Source organism: Rutidosis leptorrhynchoides, chromosome 1, assembly GCF_046630445.1.
Source record: "Rutidosis leptorrhynchoides isolate AG116_Rl617_1_P2 chromosome 1, CSIRO_AGI_Rlap_v1, whole genome shotgun sequence".
Taxonomy (NCBI): Eukaryota; Viridiplantae; Streptophyta; class Magnoliopsida; order Asterales; family Asteraceae; genus Rutidosis; species Rutidosis leptorrhynchoides.
This window is the reverse complement of record NC_092333.1, coordinates 308,761,999-308,776,320: the sequence shown is the minus strand read 5'-3', so window position 1 is coordinate 308,776,320 and position 14,322 is coordinate 308,761,999.

The window sequence follows — 14,322 nt, the reverse complement described above, 5'->3', positions numbered from 1 at the left end:
CACAATATAACACATTTCATGCACCGAAAACACTTAAAACGCATAACCTATATCATTAGAAAGGTAATTTGACAAGGAAAACAACTAAGCACATTTCATCAAGCAATTCATCACTAACAACAACCAAAAACCGCATTAAACGTTCATAATCAAAGTTTCAAGTTCTAAAACGCATTTTATGATTCGGGCAACCAATTTACATGTATGATATGCCGTTTCGAAGGTAATCATACACACATTGCAACAAAATTCTTATCTACAATATTTCATAGCATTTGGTGCATCAAAAGTTCATCTAAAGCTTATCAAACCCTAATCCAAGTTCACAAAATCACTAATCATGTTCTTGGAGTTTCCTTAATCAACCTATACATCAAAACGAAGCTAATGATACTAGTAACACTTTTAAAACATGCACTTTAACAATCTAACAACATTTGATCATTCAAAATCAAAGATTTAGCAAGCAAATTTTCATAATGAACTAGTTACACCAAAAACAACGAATCGAGCATACAAACTACATACACGACATCACGATGAGCCATAGACACTAATTAACAACTTTATAAGTCAAGAACACGAATTTAAAGAAATCTAGAGTTTTAGAAATGTTACCCAAACTTGATGATATTGGTATCAAAATGTAGAGGATGAAGAGAGGATCACAAATATGTAGTTTATTTTGTTGTAAGCCTCCTAGATCGAATTTAGATGATGATTGAATGAATTTGGTAAATGGGTGTGTGTTCTTGCTAGAGAGAAAGAGAGAGAGATGGAGATGATAATGAATGGGTGAAAGGGGTTTGACCCTTTGACCTAGTCAAGGGTTTGATCCCTTGTCAAGTTTAGTCCCTCAACTTTCATTCGGGTGCGGGAATTGCCTAAACGAGATAATTTAAAACGCGTATCAACGGGAGATGTTATAAACATATAACGGACTTTATATTAGTATAACGGAAAAGTAAATGGAAAAAGGCGGGATGTTACAGTTGAAACATTGTATACGTGTCTATGGTATCTCAAGATTACATAATATACAATACAAGTTGATTAAGTTATGGTTGGAATAGATTTGTTACCAATTTTCACGTAGCTAAAATGAGTAGTTTTTACCAATTTTGTTTTGCTCGCCATTTCTTCGTTTCTAATCCGTTTTGAGTGATTTAAGCGGCCACGGTTTTGTATTGAACTTGACTTTATGAAACTAAATAGAAAAAGTATAGGTTTATAGTCGGAAATACAAGTTACAAGTTGTTTTTGAAAGAGTAGTCATTTCCGTCGAAAGAACGACATCTTGATGACTGTTTTGAAAAACATACTTTCACTTTGAGTTTAAACCATGATTTTTGGATATGGTTTCATGTTCATAAGAAAAATCATTTTTCCAGAAGTATAGCTTTTAAATCAAAGTTTTTCATAGTTTTTAATTATCCAAACCAAAATAGCCCCCGGTTGTAACTACGATGGCGTAAATCCGGTTTTATGGTGTTTATCGTGTTTCCGGGTTTCAAATCATTAAGTTAGCATATCATATAGATATAGAACATGTGTATAGTTTATTTTAAAAGTGTAGTTAGAAGGATTAACTTTATTTGCGAACAAGTTTAGAATTAACTAAACTATGTTCTAGTGATTACAAGTTTACCACTTCGAATATGATAGCTTTTCATGTATGAATTGAATGATGTTATGAACATAATTACTACCTTAAGTTCCTTGGATAAACCTACTGGAAAAGTGAAAAATGGATCTAGCTTCAACGGATCCTTGGATGGCTCGAAATTCTTGAAGCAGAATCATGACACGAAAACAAGTTCAAGTAAGATGATCACTCGAAATAAGATTGTTATAGTTATAGAAATTGAACCAAAGTTTGAATATGATTATTACCTTATATTAGAATGATAACCTACTGTAAGAAACAAAGATTTCTTGAGGTTAGATTATCACTCTACAAGATTGGAAGTGAGCTAGCAAACTTGAAAGTATTCTTAATTTTATGTAACTAGAACTTGTAGAATTTATGAAGAACACTTAGAACTTGAAGATAGAACTTGAGAGAGATCAATTAGATGTAGAAAATTGAAGAATGAAAGTGTTTGTAGGTGTTTTTGGTCATTGGTGTATGGATTAGATATAAAGGATATGTAATTTTGTTTTCATGTAAATAAGTCATGAATGATTACTCATATTTTTGTAATTTTATGAGATATTTCATGCTAGTTGACAAATAATAGTTCCCACATGTGTTAGATGACTCACATGGACTGCTAAGAGCTGATCATTGGAGTGTATATACCAATAGTACATACATCTAAAAGCTGTGTATTGTACGAGTACGAATACGGGTGCATACGAGTAGAATTGTTGATGAAACTGAACGAGGATGTATGAAATGTCCCGTTCTTATTGATTTAAAACGTTCCATATTAATTGATTTCGTTGCGAGGTTTTGACCTCTATATGAGACGTTTTTCAAAGACTGCATTCATTTTTAAAACAAACCATAACCTTTATTTCATAAATAAAGGTTTAAAAAGCTTTACGTAGATTATCAAATAATGATAATCTAAAATATCCTGTTTACACACGACCATTACATAATGGTTTACAATACAAATATGTTACATCGAAATCAGTTTCTTGAATGCAGTTTTTACACAATATCATACAAACATGGACTCCAAATCTTGTCCTTGTTTTAGTATGCAACAGCGGAAGCTCTTAGTATTCACCTGAGAATAAACATGCTTTAAACGTCAACAAAAATGTTGGTGAGTTATAGGTTTAACCTATATATATCAAATCGTAACAATAGACCACATAATTTCATATTTCAATACACATCCCATACATAGAGATAAAAATCATTCATATGGTGAACACCTGGTAACCGACATTAACAAGATGCATATATAAGAATATCCCCATCATTCCGGGACACCCTTCGGATATGATATAAATTTCAAAGTACTTAAGCATCCGGTACTTTGGATGGGGTTTGTTAGGCCCAATAGATCTATCTTTAGAATTCGCATCAATTAGGGTGTCTGTTCCCTAATTCTTAGATTACCAGACTTAATAAAAAGGGGCATATTCGATTTCGATAATTCAACCATAGAATGTAGTTTCACGTACTTGTGTCTATTTTGTAAATCATTTATAAAACCTGCATGTATTCTCATCCCAAAAATATTAGATTTTAAAAGTGGGACTATAACTCACTTTCACATATTTTTACTTCATCGGGAAGTAAGACTTGGCCACTGGTTGATTCACGAACCTATAAAAATATATACATATATATCAAAGTATGTTCAAAATATATTTAAAACACTTTTAATACATTTTGATGTTTTAAGTTTATTAAGTCAGCTGTCCTCGTTAGTAACCTACAACTAGTTGTCCACAATTAGATGTACAGAAATAAATTGATAAATATTATCTTGAATCAATCCAGGACCCGGTGTATACGTATCTCAGTATTGATCACAACTCAAACTATATATATATTTTGGAATCAACCTCAACCCTGTATAGCTAACTCCAACATTCACATATAGAGTGTCTATGGTTGTTCCGCAATATATATATAGATGGGTCGACATGATAGGTCGAAACATTGTATACGTGTCTATGGTATCTCAAGATTACATAATATACAATATAAGTTGATTAGGTTATGGTTAGAATAGATTTATTACTAACTTTCACGTAGGTAAAATGAGTAGTTTTTATCAATCTTGTTTTACTCGCCATTTCTTCGTTTCTACTCCGTTTTGAGTGATTCCAGTGGCCACGGTTTTGTATTGAACTTAACTTTATGAATCTAAACAGAAAAAGTATAAGTTTATAGTCCAAAATACAAGTAACAAGTCGTTTTTAAAAGAGGTAGTCATTTTCGTCGAAAGAACGACATCTTGATGACCATTTTGAAAAACATACTTTCACTTTGAGTTTAACCATGATTTTTGGATATAGTTTCATGTTCATAAGAAAAATCATTTTTCCAGAAGTATAGCTTTTAAATCAAAGTTCTTCTTAACTTTTAATTATCCCAACTAAAACAGCCCCCGGTTTTACTACGACGGCGTATATACAGTTTTATGGTGTTTATCGTGTTTTCGGGTTTTAAATCATTAAGTTAGCATATCATATAGATATATAACATGTGTTTAGTTGATTTTAAAATTCTAGTTAGAAGGATTAACTTTATTTGCGAACAAGTTTAGAATTAACTAAACTATGTTCGAGAGTTTTTGCAAGTTTATAACGTTGAATAAGACAGCATTTTATGTATGAATCGAATGATGTTATGAACATCATTACTCCCTCAAGTTTCTTGGATAAACCTACTGGAAATGAGAAAAATGGATCTAGCTTCAAAGGATCCTTGGATGGCTTGAAAGTTCTTGAAGCAGAATCATGACACGAAAACAATTTCAAGTAAGATTTCCACTCGAAATAAGATTGTTATAGTTATAGAAATTGAATTGAAGTTTGAATATGATTATTACCTTGTATTTGAAAGAAAACCTACTGTAAGTAACAATGGTTTATTGATCTTGGATGATTACTTGGAATGGATTTAGAAAACTTGGAAGTAAACTTGCAATCTTGGAAGTATTCTTGATTTTATGAAACTAGAACTTTTGGAATTTATGAAGAATACTTAGAACTTGAAGATATAACTTGAGAGAGATCAATTAGATGAAGAAAATTGAAGAATGAAAGTGTTTGTAGGTGTTTTTGGTCGTTGGTGTATGGATTAGATATAAAGGATATGTAATTTTGTTTTCATGTAAATAAGTCATGAATGATTACTCATATTTTTGTAATTTTATGAGATATTTCATGCTAGTTGACAAATGATGGTTCTCACATGTGTTAGTTGACTCACATGGGCTGCTAAGAGCTGATCATTGGAGTGTATATACCAATAGTACTTACATCTAAAAGCTGTGTATTGTACGAGTACAAATACGGGTGCATACGAGTAGAATTGTTGATGAAACTAAACGAGGATGTAATTGTAAGTATTTTTGTTAAGTAGAAGTATTTTGATAAGTGTCTTGAAGTCTTTCAAAAGTGTATGAATACATATTAAAACACTACATGTATATACATTTTAACTGAGTCGTTAAGTCATCGTTAGTCGTTACATGTAAGTGTTGTTTTGAAACCTTTAGGTTAACGATCTTGTTAAATGTTGTTAACCCAATGTTTATAATATCAAAAGAGATTTTAAATTATTATATTATCATGATATTATGATGTACGAATATCTCTTAATATGATATATATACATTAAATGTCGTTACAACGATAATCGTTACATATATGTCTCGTTTCAAAATCATTAAGTTAGTAGTCTTGTTTTTACATATGTAGTTCATTGTTAATATACTAAATGATATGTTTACTTATCATAATATCATGTTAACTATATATATAACCATATATATGTCATCATATAGTTTTTACAAGTTTTAACGTTCGTGAATCACCGGTCAACTTGGGTGGTCAATTGTCTATATGAAACCTATTTCAATTAATCAAGTCTTAACAAGTTTAATTGCTTAACATGTTGGAAACACTTAATCATGTAAATAAAAATTTCATTTAATATATATATAAACATGGAAAAGTTCGGGTCACTACAGTACCTACCTGTTTAATTAAGTTTCGTCCCTAAATTTTAAGCAGTTGGAGGTGTTGACGTATCTTCTGGAAATAAATGCGGGTATTTCTTCTTCATCTGATCTTCACGCTCCCAGGTGAACTCGGGTCCTCTACGAGCATTCCATCGAACCTTAACAATCGGTATCTTGTTTTGTTTAAGTCTCTTAACCTCACGATCCATTATTTCGACGGGTTCTTCAATGAATTGAAGTTTTTCATTGATTTGGATTTCATCCAACGGAATAGTGAGATCTTCTTTAGGAAAACATTTCTTCAAATTTGAGACGTGGAAAGTGTTATGTACAGCCGCGAGTTATTGAGGTAGCTCCAGTTGGTAAGCTACTGGTCCGACACGATCTATAATCTTGAATGGTCCAATGTACCTTGGATTTAGTTTCCCACGTTTACCAAATCGAACAACGCCTTTCCAAGGTGAAACCTTAAGCATGACCATTTCTCAAATTTCAAACTCTATATCTTGTCGACTCTGGGCGGTTTTCAATCTTTGTTGAATTTGGATGATTTTCTCGGTAGTTTCTTGTATTATCTCCGGACCCGTAATCTGTCTATCCCCCACTTCACTCCAACAAATCGGAGACCTGCACTTTCTACCATAAAGTGCTTCAAACGGCACCATCTCAATGCTTGAATGGTAGCTGTTGTTGTAGGAAAATTCTGCTAACGGTAGATGTTGATCCCAACTGTTTCCGAATCAATAACACAAGCTCGTAGCATGTCTTCAAGCGTTTGTATCGTCCTTTCGCTCTGCCCATCAGTTTGTGGATGATAGGCAGTACTCATGTCTTGACGAGTTCCCAATGCTTGCTGTAATGTCTGCCATAATCTTGAAATAAATCTGCCATCCCTATCAGAGATAATAGAGATTGGTATTCCATGTCTGGAGACGACTTCCTTCAAATACAGTCGTGCTAACTTCTTCATTTTGTCATCTTCTCTTATTGGCAGGAAGTGTGCTGACTTGGTGAGACGATCAACTATTACCCAAATAGTAACATAACCACTTGCAGTCCTTGGCAATTTAGTAATGAAATCCATGGTAATGTTTTCCCATTTCCATTCCGGGATTTCAGGTTGTTGTAGTAGACCTGATGGTTTCTGATGTTCAGCTTTGACCTTAGAACACGTCAAACATTCTCCTAGATATTTAGCAATATCGGCTTTCATACCTGGCCACCAAAAATGTTTCTTAAGATCCTTGTACATCTTCCCCATTCCAGGATGTATTGAGTATCTGGTTTTATGAGCTTCTCTAAGTACCATTTCTCTCATATCTCCAAATTTTGGTACCCAAATTCTTTCAGCCCTATACTGGGTTCCGTCTTCCCGAATATTAAGATGCTTCTCCGATCCTTTGGGTATTTCATCCTTTAAATTTCCCTCTTTTAAAACTCCTTGTTGCGCCTCCTTTATTTGAGTAGTAAGGTTAGTGTGAATCATTATATTCATAGATTTTACTCGAATGGGTTCTCTGTCCTTTCTGCTCAAGGTGTCAGCTACCACATTTGCCTTCCCCGGGTGGTAACGAATCTCAAAGTCGTAATCATTCAACAATTCAATCCACCTACGCTGCCTCATATTCAGTTGTTTCTGATTAAATATGTGTTGAAGACTTTTGTGGTCGGTATATATAATACTTTTGACCCCATATAAGTAGTGCCTCCAAGTCTTTTATGCAAAAACAACCGCGCCTAATTCCAAATCATGCATCGTATAATTTTGCTCGTGAATCTTCAATTGTCTAGACGCATAAGCAATCACCTTCATCCATTGCATTAATACACAACTGAGACCTTGCTTTGATGCGTCACAATAAATCACCAAATCATCATTCCCTTCAGGCAATGACAATATAGGTGCCGTAGTTAGCTTTTTCTTTAATAATTGAAACGCCTTCTCTTGTTCATCCTTCCATTCAAATTTCTTCCCTTTATACGTTAATGCAGTCAAGGGTTTTGCTATTTTGGAGAAATCTTGGATGAATCTTCTGTAGTAACCAGCCAATTCTAAAAATTGATGTATATGCTTCGGATATTTTGGGGTTTCCCACTTTTCAACAGTTTCGATCTTTGCCGGGTCCACCTGGATACCTTCTTTGTTCACTATGTGACCGAGGAATTGAACTTCTTCCAACCAAATTGCACACTTTGAAAACTTAGCGTACAGTTTTTCTTTCCTCGATACTTCTAGCACTTTTCTCAAATGTTTTTCGTGCTCTTGATCATTCTTTGAGTAAATAAGTATGTCATCGATGAAAACAATGACAAACTTGTCAAGATATGGCCCACACACTCAGTTCATAAGGTCCATGAACACAGCTGGTGCGTTAGTCAATCCAAACGGCATAACCTTAAACTCGTAATGACCATAACGCGTCCTAAAAGCATTTTTTGGAATATCATCCTCCTTTACTCGCATTTGATGATATCCAGAACGTAAATCGATCTTCGAATAAACCGACGAGCCTTGTAGTTGATCAAATAAGTCATCAATTCTCGGCAGTGGATAACGGTTTTTGATGGTAAGTTTGTTCAACTCTCTGTAGTCAATACACAACCTAAATGTACCATCCTTCTTCTTGACAAACAAAACAGGAGCTCACCATGGTGATGTGCTTGATCGAATGAAACCACATTCTAATAGTTCTTGAAGTTGGCTTTGCAGTTCTTTCATCTCGATGGGTGCGAGTCTATAAGGAGCGCGAGCTATTGGTGCAGCTCTTGGTACAAGATCTATTTGAAATTCAACAGATCGATGTGGAGGTAGTCCCGGTAATTCTTTCGAAAATACATCGGGAAATTCTTTTGCGACGGGAACATCATTGATGCTCTTTTCTTCAGTTTGTACTTTCTCGACGTGTGCTAGAACAGCATAGCAACCTTTTCTTATTAGTTTTTGTGCCTTCAAATTACTAATAAGATGTAGCTTCATGTTGCCATTTTCTCCGTACACCATTAAGGGTTTTCCTTCTTCTCGTACAATGCGAATTGCATTTTTATAACATACGATCCCTGCTTTCACCTTCTTCAGCCAGTCCATGCCAACTATTACATCAAAACTCCCTAACTCTACTGGTATCAAATCAATCTTAAATATTTCGCTACCCAGTTTAATTTCTCGATTCCGGCATATATTATCTGCTGAAATTAATTTACCGTTTGCTAATTCAAGTAAAAATTTACTATCCAACGGCGTCAATGGACAACTTAATTTAGCACAAAAATCTCTACTCATATAGCTTCTATCCGCACCCGAATCAAATAAAACGTAAGCAGATTTATTGTCAATAAGAAACGTACCCGTAACAAGCTCCGGGTCTTCCTGTGCGTCTGCCGCATTAATATTGAAAACTCTTCCGCGGCCTTGTCCATTCGTGTTCTCCTGGTTCGGGCAATTTCTAATAATGTGGCTCGGTTTTCCACATTTATAACAAACTACATTGGCATAACTTGCTTCGACACTACTTGCTCCGCCATTACTCGTTCCGACACCATTTGTTCCTTTCGTTCTGTTAACCCCTGGTCCGTAGACCTCACACTTCGCCGCACTATGACCATTTCTTTTACACTTGTTGCAATATTTGGTGCAGAACCCCGAGTGATACTTTTCACACCTTTGGCATAACTGCTTCTGATTGTTGTTGTTATTGCGGTTGTTATTGTTGTTGGGATGATTGTTGTAGTTGCTGTTGTTGTTGTTGTTGTTGTTGTTGTTGTTGTTGTTGTTGTTGTTGTTGTTGTTGTTGTTGTTGGGCCGTTTGTTGTAGTTGCGATTGATGTTGCGATTGTTGGGATAATTGTTGCGATTATTATTGTAATTGCTGTTGTTGTTGTATTGGTGATTCTTATCACCGTTTTCCTCCCACTTTCTTTTGACTTGCTTCACATTGGCCTCTTCAGCCGTCTGTTCTTTAATTCTTTCCTCAATCTGGTTCACTAGTTTGTGAGCCATTCTACATGCCTGTTGTATGGAGGCGGGCTCGTGTGAACTTATATCTTCTTGGATTCTTTTCGGTAATCCTTTCACAAACGTTTCGATCTTCTCTTCCTCATCTTCGAATGCTCCCGGACACAATAGGCACAATTCTGTGAATAGTCTTTCGTACGTGGTAATATCAAATCCTTGGGTTCGTAACCCTCTAAGTTCTGTCTTGAGCTTATTGACCTCGGTTCTGGGACGGTACTTCTCGTTCATCAAGTGCTTGAATGCTGACCACGGTAGTGCGTACGCATCATCTTGTCCCACTTGCTCTAGATAGGTATTCCACCATGTTAACGCAGAACCTGTGAAGGTATGCGTAGCGTACTTCACTTTGTCCTCTTCAGTACACTTACTTATGACAAACACCGATTCGACCTTCTCGGTCCACCGTTTCAATCCGATCGGTCCTTCGGTTCTATCAAATTCCAAAGGTTTGTAGGCAGTGAATTCTTTGTAGGTGCATCCTAAACGATTCCTGTACTGCTAGATCCAAGGTTATTGTTGGTATGTAGCGCAGCCTGTACTGCGGCTATGTTTGAAGCTAGAAAAGTACGTAATTCCTCTTCATTCATATTCATGGTGTGTCGAGTAGTCGGTGCCATTTCCTTCAAAATAGTCAAATTGAACAAGTTATTCATACAGAATATTAAGAGTTGTTAATAGTATTTCGTAGCATAATATGAACTCATTTATAAAAGCTTTTTCTTCATATTAGCGTTTTATAAGTTTAAATTCGGGTAGTACCTACCCGTTAAGTTCATACTTAGTAGCTAATATACAATTCAACTACTACCATTCTATATGAAAAACTGATTATAATAATATTTCGCGTTCAAACTTTTATACAATATTTTACAAACTTACAATACCGCTTATTTTACATAAAGCATGAAATATAGCACACAATAACTTTGATACAAGATAGTTGTGAAGATAATTCTAGCTAGTACACAAGTCATTCTGCAAAGGCAATAAAGACACGTAATTCATACGTCCAGAAACAAGTCATGCATTCTGGTTTTACTAGGACTATTTCCCATCCTTGGTCTTGTGGAACATAACCGTTATGGCCGTTGATAAGACAGCGTGTTGTAACGTCGTCAAAGGGACGAGGGTTACGTAATGACCAACAGTCTCGTAATAACCTAAAAACCTCATTTCTTACCCCAATTACCGACTCCGTCACTTGTGGGAACGTTTTGTTTAATAGTTGTAGCCCGATGTTCTTTTTCTCACTTTGTTGAGAAGCCAACATTACTAACCCGTAAGCATAGCATGCTTCTTTATGTTGCATGTTAGCCACTTTTTCTAAATCATGAAGTCCTATATTCGGATACATTGAGTCAAAATAATTTCTTAACCCGTTGCGTAAAATAGCATTTAGATTCCCCGCAATATATGCGTCAAAGTAAACACATCGTAACTTATGGGTTTCCCAATGTGATATCCCCCATCTTTCAAACAAAAGTCTCTTATAAACCAAGACATTCTTGGAACATTCTTCGAATGTCTTACAAACTGATTTCGCCGTAAATAGTTGTGCCGAAGAATTCTGACCGACTCTAGATAAGATTTCATCAATCATGTCTCCGGGTAGGTCTCTTAAAATATTGGGTTGTCTATCCATTTTGTGTTTTATACTGTAAAATAGACAAGAGTTAGATTCATAAAAAAATATACTTATTAATACAAGCAATTTTTACATATATCATAAAGCATAAGCACACTATATTACATATATTACACCACACGAATACAACTATCTTATTCCGACTCTCACGTTTCTTCTTCTTTGGTTTTGGTTTATTTTGCCAAGTTTCTAGGGATATATGATGTTCCCCTAATACGAGCTATCGTTTTCCACAACGGTTTAGAAAAACCTGGTGGTTTAGAGGTTCCCGGGTTATTGTCACAACTTAAGAAATACGGGTGTTGACGATACATATAAAGTTCATCATGTTTGGAATCAAATTTCTCTATTTTATGCCCTTTCCCTTATTGTTCTCTTTTGCCTTATTAAATTGTGTTGGGGTAATTTCTATAACATCATCGGAATCCTTGTCGGGATCCGATTCATCGGAGAATTGATAATCCTCCCAATACTTTTATTCATTGGCGGAAACACCATTGACCATAATTAACTTTGGTCGGTTGGTTGAGGATTTTCTTCTACTTAACCGTTTTATTATTTCCCCCACTAGTTCTATTTCTTCTTCCAGTTCCGATTCTTCTTCCGGTTCCGATTCTTCTTCCGGTTCCGACTCTTCTTCCGGTTCCTCTTCGGGAACTTGTGAATCAGTCCACGAATCATTCAAATTAACATTTGACTCTTCATTATTATTAGGTGAGTCAATGAGACTTGTTCTAGAGGTAGACATCTATCACATAATATCAAACGCGTTAAGAGATTAATATTGTAGCGACCCGAAAAAATCGTCATTTGACGGCGCTGACTACTTAGGTCCCGTTACGTGGTCATAAGTCTTTAAAATAACGTTTGACCAAAATATGTCGCATTCATTGCAAAAGTAAAGATTGTTCCCTAGTTTACAAGAATTGTTCATCCAAAAGTTACGTTACAAAGTTATAAGTACAAATGAAACCTATGCGACACAATTTAAAAGTAGCCAAAAGATGCTCCATGTATGCATAAATACTCGACATCCAAAGCAAGTATCAAAATAATGAGCGGAAGCATGTAACACATATCGTTCAAAGACCTGAGAAAAACATAGAAATCTGTCAACGAAAACGTTGGTGAAATCATAGGTTTAAGTAAGTAAGTGAGTAAATAAGTAGATTGAACCACAAGATTTGCAACATCGAAATAATAGTTAACCATTCCAAAATTTGTTTCATGAGCACCCAATTATCAATTCTTAACATTTCTCCCATTGAACCCCATCACCTTAGTGTTAGAACATACACTGATTCTCGAAAATATATTTCATTCGTAGACGGTAGCGAACCGTCTGAATGAGGGTTTGTCAAACCCATATGGATCCACATAACATAAGTTCACGCTTACACCCGGCAAGTGTAACTAATGATAATTGAATTGAGAATTTTGTTCTAAACTCGTATGTAGAATGTTTGTTTTCCTGTACTTGTGTTCACTTAGTAAAAAGAAACGTTTATGTTTTCTCATCCCAAATGTAAATTCAAAAGAGTAAAAGTGGGACTATGATCTCACCTTGAGTGCACGAGTAATAAAGTACTTCAACAAGTTAGAGAGATTGCATAAGTATTCGGTTAAGTTTGGCTATAAGTCAAAATTGGTCGGGTCAAAGTCAACGAAAAAGTCAACACGTTCGGGTCGGGTCCCGAAGTATTTTTCTGAGGTTTTTAATCATATATAAGCATGTTAGTCAAGTTTCATGTTAATCGGAGGTGCGTAGCATAGTTAGAATTAATCGAGAAACGACCAAATTGGACAGCACCTGATAGGCCATATGGACGGCGTCCAAAATGACTGGACGGCGTCTAGTATTGAAGTACTGGACGGCATCCAAAAGACTGGACGGCGTCCAAGTCTGAAGGGCTGGACGGCGTCCAAGAATCTGGATGGCGTCCAGATCTGTATCCAGGCCCTGTTTTGCTGCAACAAAGAAATGCACGAACCAAAACTCAAACAATCCCAATTTATGACCCGCAAACAATCAAAACATGTATCCTATATCATCGGGAAGGTATTTTGACAAAGGATACAACTAACCACATATCATCAATCGAGTTTATCATTTACAATAACCGATTTCTCGTCAAGTGATCATTTAGAGTTCGTTTTCCAAGTTTCAAGTTCACAACTTCATTTCATGATTCGGTAGTCCAATCTACACATACGATATGCCGTTTCGAAGGTAATTAAACATACATTGCAACTAAACACTTACTAACAACATTAACAAGCATTCAATGTAGCAAAAGTTCATTTTAAGGTTCATCAAACCCTAATTAAGAATCACAAAATCAATAATCAAGTTAACGCAAGGTTTTCATATCATCCAACATACCAAAACGAAACTAACGATGCTAGTAACACTTTTAACACAATGGGTTTAACATCTAACAACATTTAATCAATCAAAATCAAAGATTAAACTAACCCATTTCAAGTGTTCATGCTAGTTACACTAAATAACAAGATCAAGCATACAAATTACATACACGACATCACAATGAGCCATAGACACTAACTAACATCATTTCAAGTCAAAAACACGAATTTAGAGAAATCTAGAGTTTTAGAAATGTTACCCAAACGAGATGAAGTTGGTACCAAAATGAAGAGGATGAAGAGAGGATCACGAATATGTAATTTATTTTGTTGCTAGCTCCCTAAATCGAATTTGGATGATGATTTTGTGTTTGAAGGTTTTGAGAGCATAAAAAGGGAAGTAAGAAAAAGAGATAGAGAGAAATGGGAGGTTGGTGGTGGATGGTGGGTTACTAGTTAGCCAAGTTTGCCCGAGTGGCAAGATTAGTCCCTCGCGTTTGTAGTCGGGTGCGGGAATTACCTAAACGGAATATTTTAAAACGCGTATTAATGGAGGATTTTAAAATCCAATAACGGAAAAATATTAAGAATGTTAGCTAACGGTGGATACGAATTTAGTTACGAAGGATATTATTAAAATA